This window comes from Protobothrops mucrosquamatus, unplaced genomic scaffold, assembly GCF_001527695.2.
Source record: "Protobothrops mucrosquamatus isolate PMUCROS unplaced genomic scaffold, P.Mucros_1.0 scaffold3040, whole genome shotgun sequence".
NCBI lineage: Eukaryota > Metazoa > Chordata > Lepidosauria > Squamata > Viperidae > Protobothrops > Protobothrops mucrosquamatus.
This window is the reverse complement of record NW_015389054.1, coordinates 30,359-48,020: the sequence shown is the minus strand read 5'-3', so window position 1 is coordinate 48,020 and position 17,662 is coordinate 30,359. Positions and strand designations below refer to the sequence as shown.

The following is a 17,662-nucleotide window of genomic DNA, read 5'->3' as shown; positions in this document are numbered from 1 at the left end:
CAGAATACAGAATAACAGAGTTGGAAGGGACCTTGGAGGTCTTCTAGTCCAACCCCTTGCCTAAGGCAGGAGTCCTTATTCCATCCTGGTCAAATGGCTGTCCAGTCTCTTCTTGAAAACCTCCAGTGATGGAGCACCCACAACTTCTGGAGGCAACTTCCGTTCCACCGATTGATGGTTCTCACAGTCAGGAATTTTTTCCTTAGTTCTAGGTTGCATCTCTCCTTGATCAGTTTCCATTGATAGCCTCTTGTCCTGAGCTCAGGTGCTCTGGAGAATAGGTTGACCCCTTTTCTCTGTGACAATTCCTCAAGTATTGGAAGTCTGCTCTCATGTTGCTGTCTAATCCTGCTGTTCGTTAGACTAGATATTCTGAGTTCCTGCCACCATTCATCATACGCTTTAGCCTTCAGCCTTCTAATCTTCTACGTTGCTCTTCTCTGCACCCTTTCTATTTGTTTTTCCTTTTATTATTTTATGATGTAACACATTTCATGATTGAATGGAAAGCTTTTCACCACAGCTTTTTATTTCAGCTTTACTGAAGGGGGTATCAAGTGTAGGGTTTCAATCTCACCATTGGGTCTGCCATCTTGACTTTCTTGCACCTGCTGATTGCAGTCCAGACTGCCATATTTTGGAGCAAGCTTTCCAGCTTTCGAAAAAGGGGAAAGATTTATTTGATGCAGAGGAACCTGTCAGGCCCAAAGATCCAGAACGACTTGAGGAATTAGTTCAGAGTGGTTTATTGCTGCTCACCTATAGACAGAAATCTTGCCTGATTGAGGCACTAATCTGCATAATTATTAGATATATTATTATTTATTGTGAATGTGAATGCCGCTTATCTCAATGCTGGGGAGGCCCAGTGGTTCAGTGGTTATGACATTGGGCTTGTCAGCTGGAAACCTGGCAGTCCAGGTTTGAGACCTGAGCGCCATGTGACAGGGTGAGTGCCCGTTACTTGCCTCAGCTCCTGTGAACCTAGCAGTTTGAAAGGATGCAAATGAGAGTAGATAAATAGGTACCTCTTTGGTGGGAAAGTAACAGCACTCCGTGATGTCATCCTGACCACATGACTGCTCAAATGTCATTGGACAGTGCTGACTCAATGGCCTTGAAACAGAGATGAGCATCGCTCCCTAAAGTTGGCAGTGACTAGCAGAGTAAAATCCACAGGGACTCCTTTTGCCTTACCATCTCACTGTCAATTGACTTTGTATGGCTTCTAACAACATAAAAGCACAACATTAAGCAGCAAAGCATTCAGGATTAAGAATTGAAATATTAAAAATTAGCAAAAGAACTAGATAAAAGGGACCAATACGTAAATAGGATGGAGGTGGAACCTTCCTAATCTACTAACTACCTCCAAAGTAGGACACCCTGTGAATTTCTAGGAGGACATCGCCAGTACCCTCTTCCCGCATGCCAAAGATTCCATGCTATTTTCTCTCTGCTTCCTGGGAGAGGGCCCCTTTGTCAGACCTGCCCCAACTTAGAAATTTAGGAAAGAAAGACCCTCAATGTTTGGTTGAGGACCCTTTTGGCTGAAGTGAAAGTTTCTTTTACTAAAGTTAAGTGGTTGCAGTGAAAGTAAGGCTAGATCTGAGGTTACACTTTTCCCCCCTTTCCCTGGCCCTCCCCCTTGACCAGTCCATCAATGTCCAATAGTATGCCTTTCTGATGATTTGGAAACTGCTTGGCGCCTCTCGATGCAGCTCTGCATTCTGTTCCCCAGCTGGTTTATTCCGGTTTAGTACTTCTGGTTCGTGTCAGTGTGTCTCCCCTCCCACCGTTTGTCTTCTTACTCCCAAGCCCAAACTTTGCTTCTCCAAATTCCTTCCTCCCCTCCCTTCCATTTTATGGCAAGATGCCAGTAAAGCAAAGAAGCTGAAGGTGGCAGACCTGACCCCCTTCCTCCTGAGACTCTGGGGTGCCTTCTTTCAGGTCACCCAAGTTGGCTGTGTGGCCCAGAATGCCAGCTTATGTTCCCATCCCATTGTAATGCTTAATGTGGTGAAAAATACTTCAACATAGGATGAAGAATCTACATGAATAATTTCTATTCGGAATATTGCTGATAGTGATCTGTGACTGTAATAAATCATTTTTCTTTGACAAATAAACATGTCTGTACGGGAATACTGGATTCTATTGTGGCGTAATTCTTCTGTTTATCTTACTCTAATGTTCTTTATTTTTCTTTCCCAAAAGGAAGGCTTTATTGTTTTAAATAACTCTGTAAACCACCTAGGGATGTTGGTTCTTGGATGTATCCAGAGTCCAATAAGTAAAGGACAATTGTCTTTAATTAAAATGTAATGTTAATGAATAGTAATTTTAATTTAACGTCAGTTTGGAATATGGCCTCAGGAAATATATTCAGAGGTGAAACACCATTGCTGGAAGCAAAGGGGGCAGAAGTGAGCCTGATTTAATAAGATGTATTCAGGGAAAGAGTTATTTTGCCACTGTTCCCCAGTTTTAATTCTATCCATTAACCTTCTGTGTGATGGAATGTGCACCTGGAGTAGCAGTGGGGGAGACTTGAGGCATGAGACAGAGGCCCAGATGAAGAGACTACACAGTCCCAAGCTGGATAGGGGAGAGCAGAAGGGGTTCAGAGTAGCCACACCCTAGAATCTTTCAGAATATATCTAGTACAGACATGTCAAACACAAGGCCCGGGGGCTGGATGCGGCCCGCGAAGTGGTTTCATGTGGCCCGCGAAGCCATCCTAGAAACAGTGAGGGAAACAGCCCCCACTGCATTGGCCAACCAGGAGCCAATGTACAATTTTGTGGTGGCCATCTATGCTGAAATACATTCAGTCTTAGCTCCACAAGGCCGTCTGGAAACAGCGAGGAACTAGCCCCTGCTGTGTTGGCCCCGCCCCCTGGGTGCATGCTGGGGAGGTGTCCCCCTTTGTGAGGAATGAAGAAATGGACCATGCCTTGGCACTTGCCCCGGTCCCACCCCCTTCTGCCAGAGACCCTCAGATCTGTCCCACTCCTGCCCAGGCCCCCACAGGCACCCTTGACGCGAACAATGTAGAGCTGGCCATGCCCACCCAGTAGGCCACACCCACTCCATCCACGCCCACCCAGTAGGTCGCACCCACCCTGGCCACACCCACCCGGCCCCCCAAGGGCAACCGCAATGCTGATGCGGCCCTCAATGAAATTGAGTTTGACACCCCTGATCTAGTAGGTTAGAATATTATAGTTTTAGTCTGGCAAGATTCTGTCCGTTAGGTGTAAGCAAATAAAGGATTGAACTCAAGCAGATTTCGCCATGTGGTCTCTGAGCTTAGGCCTGACAACCTGGGACCAGGACTCAAAAATCTTCAGTAAAGATAGCCTTAGTAATGATAGGCTGATAGCTGGGGAATTCTGGGAGCTGAAGTCCACAGATCTTCAAATGGCCAAGGTTGAGAAAAGCTGCTTTGGAATATGAATGCACTGTTATCTTTAATGTCATTTCTGTCACTTTCAATGGTGTTTTCTGGCTCTGAATTATCAAATAAATTGTCTAATTGCCTATTGATTTCATCTCTAGTCATTGTTCATTGATAGATAGATTATATTTGTTTATCATTAAATAAATAATAGACATACGGAGAGATAACCAGATACACAAAGAAACATATCTGTATATGCCTTTCATCCACTTGATGAAGAACTTGGTAGTTTTAGGAATTTTATGGAGGATTGTTAAAAAGAGAGAGACACAGAGAGAGAGAATCAAAGGAATATTTCTAGCACAGCAAGAAAAGTCATTGCTAAACATGGGGAAGGAGAAAGAGGAGGAGAAAGAGAAAAGGGAGGAGGAGGAGGAGGAATGATATGTTCAATGACCAGTGAAGATATGTAAGGCTTGAACTGAAAAATTCAGCATGAACCTCATTCCTCATACACCTTTAATTGTCATTTCTGTCTTCACATTTCACTAATGCCAAGGTCTGCTTGCGGTACTGTTTTCACCATAATGAAAGGAAGCCATAATTGTTTAAGCTGTTCCTCATAATTAATTATAAATGCCAAACTAAAATTGCTTCCAGCATTTACTCTGAGAGATCTGTTGTGCCACTTAATTAATGCTCTTTAAAAGAAGCGGAGAAGAATTCTGTTAATATTTTTTTTTTAAAAAAGCAGAAATGCATCTGTGCTTCAGTACATTATATTTTAATTAATCATCCATTTGAGCTGACCATGAGAATTATGAGATTACTGAAGTTATTTCTCTGCCTCAAATTATAAAATAATATTTACTGGAAAATAAAGCGTGATTCACGCCATTCATAGGGTCAAAGATGTACAGATCCGTGAAGTTACCCTTCTAAAATGGAGATTGTCAAAGTGGTCTGTAGGAACTTCATGATGCCATAGAATCTCAGCTGGGTTTCTCCAGGCTCTTTGCCCATTTCACTTTAAAATAAGAAAAATAAAATAAAAAGGAAGCTGACAATGCTACAAAACAACTTCTAGCATTATCCTGGGTGTTCATAGACACTCTTGTAGAATAAAATGGGTGGGCGGCTTCAGTTCCGCGTGTGTGTGTGTGTGAAAGAGTCAAACCTACGTAGTAAAAAACTGAAAATTGGAGCAAAGAGAGTGACAATTGGGCACCAAAGAAATGTCAAGGAGAGACTGTAACCTTTAGCCTTCAAATAATAGGTGTTTTGTGAGTAGCTCGGAGTCCCATAATGGCAATCATTCTGGGACAGCAGCCATCAGAATCCAGTATGTGTTCATCATCATCTGAAATGGTTCTCAAACGCCGTTCTGAAACAGTCTGGCTTAAGCTACTTATTTAGCACACATACATGTGCATAGACACACAGATATAGAAGGAAGGAAGGAAGGAAGGAAGGAAGGAAGGAAGGAAGGAAGGAAGGAAGGAAGGAAGGAAGGAAGGAAGGAAGGAAGGAAGGAAGGAAAAAAAATCCAAACAAAAACTAAAGAAACAAATATTGAAGTACCAAGGCATTTATCATACGTCCACTCTTACAGCTAGAAGCTGTAACTTTTGACCCGGCATGCAAATAAAAGTTCAGATTTCTTTTAAAAGTGCTATTACAAGGCATCTTTATGGATGCATCCAACAACTCTATAGAAAAATGTAAGAAGTAATAAAAACAACATACCCCGATCCAGTATATTTGGCTTTGTCCAAATTCTGTGTTAAGGCTTTTGTAAATCAGTCTGAAAGACCCAAAAGTGTGACAAACCAAAGCTGGCACAGAGAAACTGACATTCTTGTTCTCTGAGTTTAGTTGTTTTCTTGCAGATGTTTCATTACCCAAACTAGGTAACATCATTAGTGCTAGTACCTAGTTTTGTAATGAAACGTCTGCAAGAAAACCATCAAGCTCAGAGACCACCAAGGACCCATTTCAATCCTGAGCTACAAATATTCTCCATTATTAGAAACTAACATCATTGGATTTGCATACTTAGGATCAGAATCAAAGTAGAGCAGGAAGGGACCTTGGAGGTCTTCTAGTCCAGCCCCCTGCTCAAGCAGGAGACCCAAACCATTTCAGACAAGTGGCTGTCCAATCTCTTCTTAAAAACCTCCAGTGATGAAGCATCCCACAACTTCTGGAGGCAAGCTGTTCCACTGGTTAATTGTCCTCACTGTTAGGAAATTTCTCTTTAATTCAATTTCTCCTTAATTCCAGATTGCTTCTCTCCTTGATTAGTTCCCATCCATTGCTTTTTCTCCTGCCTTCTGCTGCTTTGGAAAATAAGTTGACCCTCTTCTCTTTGTGGCAGCCCCTCAAATACTGGAATATTGTTATCATGTCACCCCTAATCCTTCTTTTCTCTAGACTGGCAATACCCAATTCCTGCAACCATTCTTCATATGTTTTTTGTCTGCAGGACTTTGATCATCTTAGTTGTTCTTCCTTGCACTTTTTTCCAAAGTCTCAACATATTTTTTGTAATGTGGTGACCAAAACTGGATGCAGGTGTGGCCTTACTATATACTACTTTATAAAGCGGTACTAATACTCCACGTTGTTTTGATTCTATGCCTCCGTTTATACAACCAAGGATTGTATTAGCTTTTTTGGCTGCTGCCACACACTACATAATACATATTGATATGAATACATACTGTATGTGAGTAGTTGGATGCAACCCACTAATCAACACTGTGGATGTAAACATTTCCAGATCAAGGTATGATGGTTTAGAAAAATCTGAACCTTGCAATTTCTCCAGAAATTAACCTCCATATTGCACAAATGGCCTTTTAAAATTTTCCAGCAAGCTTGGGCCAAGAGAAACGAGATGGATAGACTTTTCTGAATTCATCCAGAGGGACCAGAGGTTTCCCCAAATTCTTCAAGGTCAAGATTACCTCTGTAGTGATAGTAGCAACACTCTCACTGAAAAAAAAAACCATTGCTAGGGAAAATATCCTCCTAATGTCTTCCTTTGGGATTTAACAGAATTATAGAAAGACAAGGAAACTGCTGTCAAAGGCAAGATGTGGCATTAAACATCAACAAATGCTTGGGCTGTTCACCTTTAAAGAAGTGCAAGAACACCAGAGATAGAATTTCTCTGAAATTCTCCTTTTTCTTTTAGAAAGGATCAAAACCCAGTTCTCTTTCAGGAAATTGATTGAGAACTGGAAGGGGGGAAAGGCAGAATAATTTCTCTGCCTGACACTAATATATGTACAGTTAGACTCAGGCGTCCAATTCCCTACAATGTTTTAGGACGGTGGTGAATGGCAACAGTGCTGAAAATTTAGCCTAGGGCACTTGTGATAGGTTGGCAGTGTGAAAAGTCCCAAGCTTGATCCTCTTGCTGCTGACTTCATTTTGAGTCCTATCCATTGTGCTCCTCAGCAAATGAGGTGTGCCACATACCTTCCAGTTTTCCTCTTCAGCGTTATGATTTTGTAGGTTTGAGTTTCTTTTCACATATACAAGGTGTGGAAATGCCAAATGTTACAATCGACTGACTGCACGGCTTACAAGATGAATAGAAGAACGGTGTGTGTTCTATTTCTGTCCACAAGATTCATTATTTCTAAACTTCTCATCAGTGGTTGAAGATTTTCCAGGTAGATGCTCTAGAGGGATGTACATAGATAAAACATAATGTCTCTTCTCTTCTCTTCTCTTCTCTTCTCTTCTCTTCTCTTCTCTTCTCTTCTCTTCTCTTCTCTTCTCTTCTCTTCTCTTCTCTTCTCTTCTCTTCTCTTCTCTTCTCTTCTCCTGCCCTGCATGCTCATCCAGAAAAGCCAATCAAGCCTGCATTGCAGCTCAAGAGAATGTATGAACCTATCATTGCTTCTCCTGAGTAATTTTGCCCAGACTTGCAAAGTATGTAAGAAGTACACCTGTATGAAGCGCAGCTAATTGTAGGAAAGTAAGAACAAGCTTTTCTGCAAAGGAATGATGTTGCTTGTGATTCAGCTGGTCTGCTGCCATTGATAGAAAAAATGTCTGCTTTTTAAGCATCTGAAGACTAATTGATAACTAATTCCTTCAATTCATGGTTCATTTCTCTTTTCTTCACCCCACAAAAGATGCTTGCACCTGGCTATGTAAATCAAAAAGTCATTATGGTCAATAAATGCATTATGTCCATGAACTTGCCGAGAGACTAATTGGATGCTAATGTGTTTGCATTTTCCCTAGCTGATTAACTCAGGTTCCTTGGAATGAGCTGGAGTCCAGGATGATGGCAAGAAGAACAATTTAAAAATGATAGGAATGGCTTAAGGGGGCTCTGCTTGCCTTCCAAATGTGCAGTGCATACATTTTTTTCCCTCCTGCTTCCTACAGATCTAGAAATAATGGTCCAATATATTTCTGGAATGTTATGCAATTATTTGAACTGAAAAAGTCAACTCTTTTGCATGCTTATTAACTTGTGCCATTGAGGTTGCCATCACCTATCTTCACCTGCAAATTCCCAGGCCTATTTCGCAAAACTATTTTATATATTTGTAATTTTAGGTCAACTCTAAATGGAACCCATTTCAGAGAGGATGCTAGGCATATCACCTTCCTATTAAAAATCCACATACTGATCCAGGATTTGGCTGGATGCCATGAAAATTTGGAAATCACACATCATCCAGCAACGGATGGACACTAATCAAGGAGAGAACCAACCTAGAACTAAGGAGAAACTTCCTTACAGTGAGAACAATTAACCAGTGGAACGGCTTGCTTATGGAAGTTGTGGGGTGCTCCATAACTGGAGAGGCTTTGCTCCTGGAAGAAATGTCACCGTTTTTCATATGAGAAGTTACTGTCAGGCTTCACATCAAACAGCCGTTGTATTTGGCAAAATGCCAGATGATGTATGCAAATGCGCCAGATGTAAAATGTGCCAGATGCAAATGTGCCAGATGTAAAAGACACTGGACAGCCATCTATCTGAAATGGTATAGGGTCTCCTGCTTGGGTGAGGGCTTGCACTGGATGACATCTGGGGTCCTTTCCAATTCTATTATTCTGTTCTGTTTATTCCTTATGATTATGTATATCAGGGGTCTTCAAACTTGGCCCTTTTAAGACTTGTGGACTTCAACTCCCAGAATTCCTCAGCCAGCTGGGAGTTGAAATCCACAAGGGCCAAGTTTGAAGACCCCTGACATTTATCCATCCCATCAAGCCCAAAGAAAGTCCAGAATGGTATAAGATCTCCTGCCGTGGCTAGGGGGTTGGACTAGAAGACCTCCACGGTTCCTTTCCAACCATATTATTCTATGTTCTGTCCTTAAAGATAGATTAATTACCTATCCATATTTCTACCCATTTTTCCCATAAAACCTTTTGGGAGGTAACTAATTGCTTCTTTAACATTCTTCTAATGGGGGTGCAGATTGGGTAGCATAATCCAATTTAGAGAGAGATGGATTCCAACCAGCTCCAGAATGGTTAGAAAAGCAAGACTTATGAGCTTCCAATTATCAGTTATTTAATTAGAGGTAGATGGGGTGGCCTAGTGGTGAAGACACTTGCCTCCCACTCAGAAGGTTGAGAGTTCAATTCTAGGCAGTGGCAGATGTTTCTCAGGGTGCAAATAAAAACAATCTGCTATGAACTCCACGTAGGTATCAGGAAGGGCATCCAGCCAGTAAATACTCAGCTCCATTCAATTGCCCTGACTCCACCCCAATAAAAGGGATTACAGGTCATGAAAAGAAAAGAAAAATGGAGATGGACAATAGTTTTGGATGAATCTTGATTCTTATAGCATCTATTAACCAGATAATTGGGCTATCCATTTTGGCATGGGCTGAAGGTTGCAAATGGTCTTCAAAGCGTGTTCACAAACACTCTGCTTGTATTAGTGTAATCTGGGAGTTACCAAGTGACTTGACTGTCATTGTCAACCATACCCTAGAAAAAGCAGTCAAAAGACATTCCACATCATAGATACGGCATAGCTCAACCTCTCCAAACTTAAGATACGGTTCTGAAGAGATCAAGATGAAAACCTATGCAGCATAGTCTGAATTCATTTTATTTTAATGAAATTGAGACACGCACTACCTCTATTTGGCTCTAGACCTTTTCTTTTCGCAAATAAACATCTTCACACATACACACACAATATTAGGGTCATTCAGTAAGGATGCCTTGAAAATTAGCCTAATTGCATCTGGCACATTTGCATACATCATCTGGTATTTTGCCAAATACAACCGCTATTTGAGGTGAAGCCTGTCAATCAGGCAGTTGCTTCTCATATGGAAAATGGTGACATTTCTTCCAGGAGCAAAGCAGCTGGATTGCCCGGGGCTGACATTGATAATATCATCCAGAGGAATCCCAACCTGAGCAATGCATTATATAGGTAGTCCTTGACTTAAAATCACAGATGGGAGCAGAATTTCCATTGATAAGCTGGTTGGTTGTTAAATGAGCATGTGGTGGTGCAGTGGCTAGAATGCAGTATTGCAGGCTGACTCTGCTCACTGCCAGGAGTTCAATCCTGACTGGGTCAAGGTTCCTTCTGAACTCATTAAAATGAGGACCAGGATTGTTGGGGGTGATAGGCTGACTCTGTGAACTTCTTAGAGAGGGCTGTCAACCACTGTGAAGCGGTATATAAGTCTAAGTGCGATTGCTATCTTCCTTCCTTCCTTCCTTCCTTCCTTCCTTCCTTCCTTCCTTCCTTCCTTCCTTCCTTCCTTCCTTCCTTCCTTCCTTCCTAGAAGGCAATATTGCATTGTTTCTTGTCTTGCCCTCTGGTGCTTTGGAGAATAGTTTGACCCCCTCTTTTTTGTAGCAGCCCCTCAAATACTGGAATACTGCTATCATGTCGCCCCTATTTCTTTTTTCTTTAGACTAGCTAAACCCAAGTCCTGCAGCAGTTCTTCGTATGTTTTAGCCTCCAGGCCTTGGATCATCTTAGTTGCTCTTCTCTGAACTTTTTCCAAAGTCTCAACATCTTTTTTATAATGTGGTGACCAAAATTGGTTGCAATATTTCAGGTGTGGTCTTACTAGGATTTTATAAAGCTGTTTCTATTCTCAGTACTTTAGGGTGCATCCTTGCTCACCTTCCCAAAGCTGCCTCTATCTCCCCATGGTAATCATTTTTGCATTGTCTAAAAATTGCAAATGGTTTGCTAAGTTCCTTGACTTGCCTCCAGAAGTGCTCCATCACTGGAGGCTTTTAAGAAGAGATTGGACAACCATTTGTCTGAAACAGTATAGAGTTTCCTGCCTAAGCAGGGGGTTGGACTAGAGGACCTCCAAAATCCTTTCCAACTCTGTTATTCTGTTATTCTGAATCTTGAGTCCAAATCGTCTCTTCTGTTGGCCTCCTGCCTCAGCTAGACTTCCTGCTTAGCTGAGCTACTGTAGTCTTTTCCATGCAGGCTCATTAAGATGGGATATATTATCTCCATAACCTAACTCAGTTGGTGCCTGCTAAGCTATATGGATGAACTGAGATGAAAAAACGAAGGAAAATATATTAGTGCCTGCAGGATTATTCCCTGTAAAAAGGAGAAAAATTTACCCAATACTTAGCATTGCCAATGGCTGGAGACAAATGAGGTCAAACACCAAATTCCTACTGTTTTTGGTTCCCCCCTCCCTTTAAGCAAATATTTTATTTATTAGCTGCTGCTCTAATTGTTGAGCAAAGACTGAACAATAGACATTATCCAGGTAGCAGTTTGGAATATAAATAAACACTCGGTGACAATTTTTAAATAAATAATGCCATTAATCCTGAGAATGGGTGTTGCTCTCTCTTGCCTTTTTTCCCCTTACAATTATATTTGTTGGAGGGAGTTGGGCACAGTATTGTGATTTTGTGTGTGTAGGGATTTTTATTATTATTATTATTTTTGGCATAATGTCACCATGACAACCTATTCTGCCTATTCCTCCTCCCTTAGCCAGAGGTGGTAGTTATACATTTACTCAAGGGTGGTGATGGAGGTGGGGGGGGGGGAGAGAAGAGGCAAAATTATTGAGGAATTTGACAAGTAAATAGATCTTAAAAGGAAGAGTTCTCTTTGCGATAGAAGGAAATATTTCTAGAGAACAAGGTACAAGGAAAAGTGAGGAATAATTGTGTTATCCAGCAATTGTTCCGTAATGATTCATTTCAATTCGGTGTCTCATTTATTTATTTATTTTCGTCATTGTTTTACTGTGACAGTTTTTGGGAAAGCAGGGATGTGGGCGTCACCATGGCAACAGAACCCCCCCAATAAATTAGACAACCCCTCCTCCCGGGCAACATATTGTGCCATGAAATTTTTGACAAGCAATTCTGTTGGCGGGATGCAAGGGGTATGTTTTATGACTTAAAGAGGTCTAGAGCGGACTTGGAACGCAGTTAGAATATGGAGCTGTTTGAGCAGAGCTGCTGGATCTGAGCCATTCGCTTTTGAAAGCTGCCACTAAGAGCTGTTTAGTCTAGTGATGAAGGCAGCAGTCTAGAAAGCAGGAGACCGTGAGTTCTAGATCCAGGTTAGGTATGCAGACCGGCTGGGTGACTTTGGGCAATCACCAGGAGACAGTGAGTTATAGTCCTGCCTTAGGCATGAAAGCCAACTGGGTGACTCTGGACTGAGATGGTGAATTCTAGACCTACCTTAGGCATGGAAACCAGCTGGGTGACTTTGGGCCAATCACCAGGAGACGGTGAGTTCTAGACCCACCTTAGACATGAAAGTCGACTAGATGATATCAGTCTCAGGAGACAAGTCTATCAGTCAATTCCTGTTGCAACCAATGGATCAACTCTCTGACGATCTGGGAAAAAAATATGAACTGTGCATTTATAGGAAAATACTAGGAAGAGTTTAAAAATTTGCATCTGAAAATAGTTTGCTAAACTTGTACTCTCAGTTTTCTCTCAGAATTAGATCTAGTTTAGCCTACTTAAAAGCAGAGCTGAGATGTTGGGTTCCCTTCTTCCTTTTAGAAGAAGCAGTTTCATTTTTGCCTCACCTTTACACGTGATTACCCTGACCTATTTCCAGTTTTCTGTGTGTTAATTTTTAAGGATGCCACATTCAAATATGCATCACCGGTACAGATGCCCACCTGCAAACGGAGAATAGCAATAGCACTTACACTTATATACTGCTTCACAGTGCTTTACAGCCCCCTCTAAGTGGTTTACAGATTCAGCATGTTGCCCAGCAATCTGAGTCCTCATTTTACTGACATCGGAAAGACGGAAGGCTGAGTCAACCTTGAACCGGTGAGAATCGAACTGTCAAACTGCTGGCAGCCAGCAGTCAGCAGAAGTAGCCTGCAGTGCTGCATTCTAACCACTGCGCCACCAGGGCTCTTAGAATGACCCCATGGTGGGGAAAATGCTTTAATGCGTGGCTGTATTAACTGGACTATAATATGTAAATATTATTAAATGTATGGGAATATCAATATCAGATGTCATTAATTCCAATTAAATTACATTTAAATCAATGAGGAAAGATTTAGCTTTTCTGCTAGTCCTGTGCACAGCTCTGTCCTGGTCTCGTCTCCATTTATGGGGAGGTGATATGCCAGTCAAAAGCCCAATTCATCTCATCTCATTCATCCTTCACTAAAAATTCTGCATTTCTTTACTGAGTCATAATATAGATGTAGAAAATGTTTGGTTCTAACTGTAGCCAGTCAAATTGCCCTGAGCCTGAAGCAAGATCATTGGAACTTGAATGTCTAAGGAGCAAATTAGAAGGGAAGTTAGAAAAGTTAGAACTCAATCTAGTGTGACAGAAATGAAGTAAACAACACAATCCCATTTTTAAATCAATCGGAATATAGTACAAGCATCATTCAGAAATGGTCCAGGTAATTTTATGAAGCCACATTTCTGGAGTCAGGGTGTACAGCCAGGGATGAGGCTGAACAAGCCAAAGTTTTAAGTTGTTTCCAGCAGGGAGATATCTATAAGACATCATCATTACCACTTATGAAGGGAAGACACCTCCTTCCTCATTTATCTACCAATTCAGTCAGATTGAACAGGGTCATCTCCATCCAGATTCTGTGTCTCTAAAAATATAATCTCATAGAACCTGAAAAACTAGCATTTTTCATTGTTGCTAACAAACATGAAACTCATTTTCTACAGAGTCTCCTTTTTCCCTCCTGGGTTATGACCTCCATCAAGAAGGCATGCTTTGAGTGTTGGGATGCATTGGCAAATACCTCATTCTCTCTCTCTCTCTCTCTCTCTCTCTCTCTCTCTCTCTCTCTCTCTCTCTCTCTCTCTCTCTCTCTCTCTCTCTCTCTCTCTCTCTCTCTCTCTCTCTCTCTCTCTCTCTCTCTCTCTCTCTGAATGCATCACTTATGAAGTTGTTTTCTCAGGGAGGCTGTTATATATTTTTATAGAGGGTTTTTTTCATAATAGGAAAAAACTATTTCTGATTGTCAACTATTCAGAACCTTTGGGAATGAGCAGGAAAGAGGAAGGGGAAGAGGAAGGGGAAGAAAAGAAAAAGGAAAAGAAAGGAAAGGAGGGAGAAAGGAAGGGAGGAAGGATCATATTGCCCTGCTTGATCCAATTTGGCAGTTAGCAGTAGTGTGTACTATAAATAAAAAAATCAGGAGCAATTAATGTATCAAACATTTTCCAATTCTTCATTTCCTGCTTATTATTTCTGGTTACAGTCAACGAGCTGCAATAGCCTCGATGGCCATTATAAGAAGTGGTGCTGCTGTTAAAGGATAATCAACCCAGTAACTTCTTCAGTTTACAAAAAAAAAAACAAAGTTGCTTGTATCTTTTATTCTGGTACCTCAAGGATTTTTAATTTGTTACAAAATACTTACTTATGTCTCAAGATTTCTTTCTCAAGACGGTACTTCCTAGATGTATAGGACTATAACAGTCGATAAATCCAGCCACAGTGCTCAAAATACTTATAGTAAGTGCTAAACATAATCCCAATAAATTAAGACAGTTGACCTGAGCCTTGCACATCACCTGTTCAGCCACCAAGGCCTGGGTGAAAAATTAATCTTTGGCTACCTTAATATAATAAGTTCAGAAAACCACCAAAAAGACATTTTAAAGCTCACTAAGAATGAAGGAGAAAATCAGAAACCCGTTTCACAAGGGAAATAAACTTTGAGGAAGTTGAAGAACAGTATTAATGCCATTACTTCCAAGCTGTCTATGACGTGATTTTTGGAAGGGGTTACTGTCAAAGTTTCTCCAATTTATTTTATGGCTAAGGAAACTGTAAGGCAGATGGACACAACCTTTCACAATATCGGAATTTCACATCCGTGAACAAAGATCTGTATTTGGAAAGGTTGAGGAGAGTTTGGGTGCAGTTCTTTTTATTTACTTATTTCATTTACAACCTGCCAACATTATGTCATGCTTAGACTTTAACAAATATAATAGGGTGATACAAACACCCAACATTGTATAATGCTGCCTCATTTCATTTCCAGGGGAAAGCTGTGCCCTCAAGTGGGGGAGCCTGAAGAAAAGGAAAAGTTTTGAGTCCCCACTAATCATACATCTCATAGGTTAGAAATCCCAACTTCCCATCCAAGATGAAGAAAGTGGACAGTTTGATTCTACCTTGTGGGTTTGGTTCTGAAAATATCTAGGAATTGGTTATACTGGAAGCAGCTTTTTTATTCCTAAAGTGGCACTGTAGTTATTTGGGGTGTGCCAATTCTCCACTTTGATGAAGAACCACATCAATCTGTTTAGAATAAATAGAAACTGGAAGGCTGGAAGCTGGAAGACCTAGTCTTGCTTTAGGCACAAAGCCAGCTGGTGACCTTAGGCCAGTCCTTCTCCCTCAGCCCTAAAAAGAACAAGTCAAGAGAAAACTATAGTAACAGAGTTGGAAGGGACCTTGGAGGTCTTCTAGTCCAACCCCTTGCTTGAGCAGGAGACAGACAAATGACTGTCCAATCTCTTCCTGAAAGCCTCCAGTGATGAAGCACCCACAACTTCTGAAGGCAAGCCATTCCATTGATTAATTGCTCTCACTGTTAGGAAGTTTCTCCTTATTTCTAGGTTGCTCCTCTCCTTGATTAGTTTCCATCCATTATTCTTTCTCCTGCCCTCGGGTGTTTTGGAGAATTGGGTCGATCCTCTCTTCTCTGTGACAGATTAAAGATTTAGATTAAATAAAACTCATCTTGCGCGATGTCTTCTGGCTTGTCTTCCTATTAAGACACAGCATCGGCCATCTTCTGAAGTCCCTGTGCTATGATCTACCTCGCAGGGCAACTATTGTCCTCTGCTTAACCCTGCCAGTGAGGCTAATAGCTGCAGAAGGAGCCCCATGTATCTTAATAAAAAATGGAAATGGATTTGCCCCTTCATTTTAATTAACATTATGTCCGCATTTCAATGATAATGGATAATTAAGGAAGTTACCTTGACATTGGAATGCTCTTGGAAATAATTTACGGTGTAATTTCATTACTGGAAAAAGAAACAAAACATTTGTCTATTTTATTTTCATACCGAGAGTTAGGCATAAATATTTTTCAATATCGTTTGCTCATATGCTTATTTATATTTATAGAGCTAGGCTTCTACAAATCTTAGAAAGCATTGTTTGGTTTAGTTAATGTTCACCCGGTATACTTCTGATTTTTACACAGCAATTAATCTGTTACTTCTCCGCACAAAAACATTGTTGTTGTTTTTTCTTATCTTTTCCTGTGAGATAATATCAATCCAAACACATGCCTTATACCTTTCAGATTAAAAAAAAAATCTGCTGGCCTTCTAGTCAATAACTCTGTACATCAACAAAAATAAATACAAAGAAACACAAGGAAATATATTAATGTATGCACAGAAAATTTTATAGTTAGTCCTCAATCTACGGCCGGTTGCTTAGCAACCATTCTAAGTGATGATGAAGCCTACCAAAAGGTACCTATGATCCAGTTCCAAAGTTCTGATAGCCCCCTTGCCCATTATCACGTGACCAGATTCTGGTGCTTGGTAACCAACCTACATTTATGACCATTTGCCTACATTTATCCCGTGGTCACATGACCATGATTTATTATGTTTTTGCAAAAAAATACTTTTTTTAAAAAATAGCAAGCATATTTAGAATGTTGGAAAAATATGTATTGTATTGTAAAGAGATCTCATTCTTGAGTAGACTTCATTTTGTCTTACATCTCTTTAGAGTAGACCCTGCAGGAGTTCATTTACTTTTATATATTTAGTCCTTTGGTTTTATATTGGTTTGTGCTTGTGCTGCAGCTGGGAAAAAAAGGCCATAAAAATGTTAATCTTATAGACATCAGACACAGCAGGCAAACTCTGGGCAGAGGGTTTCATGTAGACAAAAGGAAAAAGGGCAGTTGGATCAGTACCTTGGATAGCTCAAACTGTTGGGTTGGTTGTTGCAGATTTCCTCAGATTTCTTGGCTTTCTGATTATGGATTTGAAATGATCAGGATTCTTAGGCTCAGGAGCACTAAGAGTTGAAGTCTCCATCACAGACAGGATCCAGAGTCCTGCTCGATTGAATGGCATATATTGTAAAATCTACATTTTGGGACAGATTCTGCAAATATGTTTCTTATTTGTGTGAGGAATGCTTTGGAACATCTTCAGGCAATGTTGACAATGTTTATTATCATTTTCTAAAGCAACAATACCAATGGAGCCACTGTCTTCATAGTATGAGTGTCAAAGTTGTTGATGATGAATAGATGATAGGTAGGTAGGTAGGTAGATACAGACAGATGATTGATAGATAGATAGATAGATAGATAGATAGATAGATAGATAGATAGATAGATAGATAGATAGATAGATAGACAGATAGAGAGAGAGAGAGAGAGAGAGAGAGATAGATAGAGAGAGAGAGAGATGATAGATAGATAGATAGATAGATAGATAGATAGATAGATAGATAGATGATAGGTAGATAGATAGTAGATTGATAGATAGATAGATAGATAGATAGATAGATAGATAGATAGATAGATAGATAGATAGATGATAGGTAGATAGACAGACAGATAGATGATAGATAGATAGATAGATAGATAGATAGATAGATAGATAGATAGATAGATAGACTGATAGATGATAGGTAGATAGACAGACAGACAGATAGATAGATGATAGATAGATAGATAGATAGATAGACAGACAGACAGACAGACAGACAGACAGACAGACAGACAGACAGAT

The 17,662-nt window shown here is 40.5% G+C and overlaps 1 long non-coding RNA gene across 1 annotated transcript; it reads left to right on the top strand.

The window, feature by feature from the left end:
- The first annotated feature begins 1,587 nt into the window (after positions 1 to 1,587).
- On the top strand, positions 1,588 to 12,981 carry LOC107296933. Its single transcript, XR_001549110.1, has 3 exons — positions 1,588 to 1,613; positions 4,747 to 4,749; positions 12,970 to 12,981. It is a non-coding gene; the product is annotated as an uncharacterized LOC107296933 (long non-coding RNA).
- Positions 12,982 to 17,662: the final 4,681 nt, after the last annotated feature.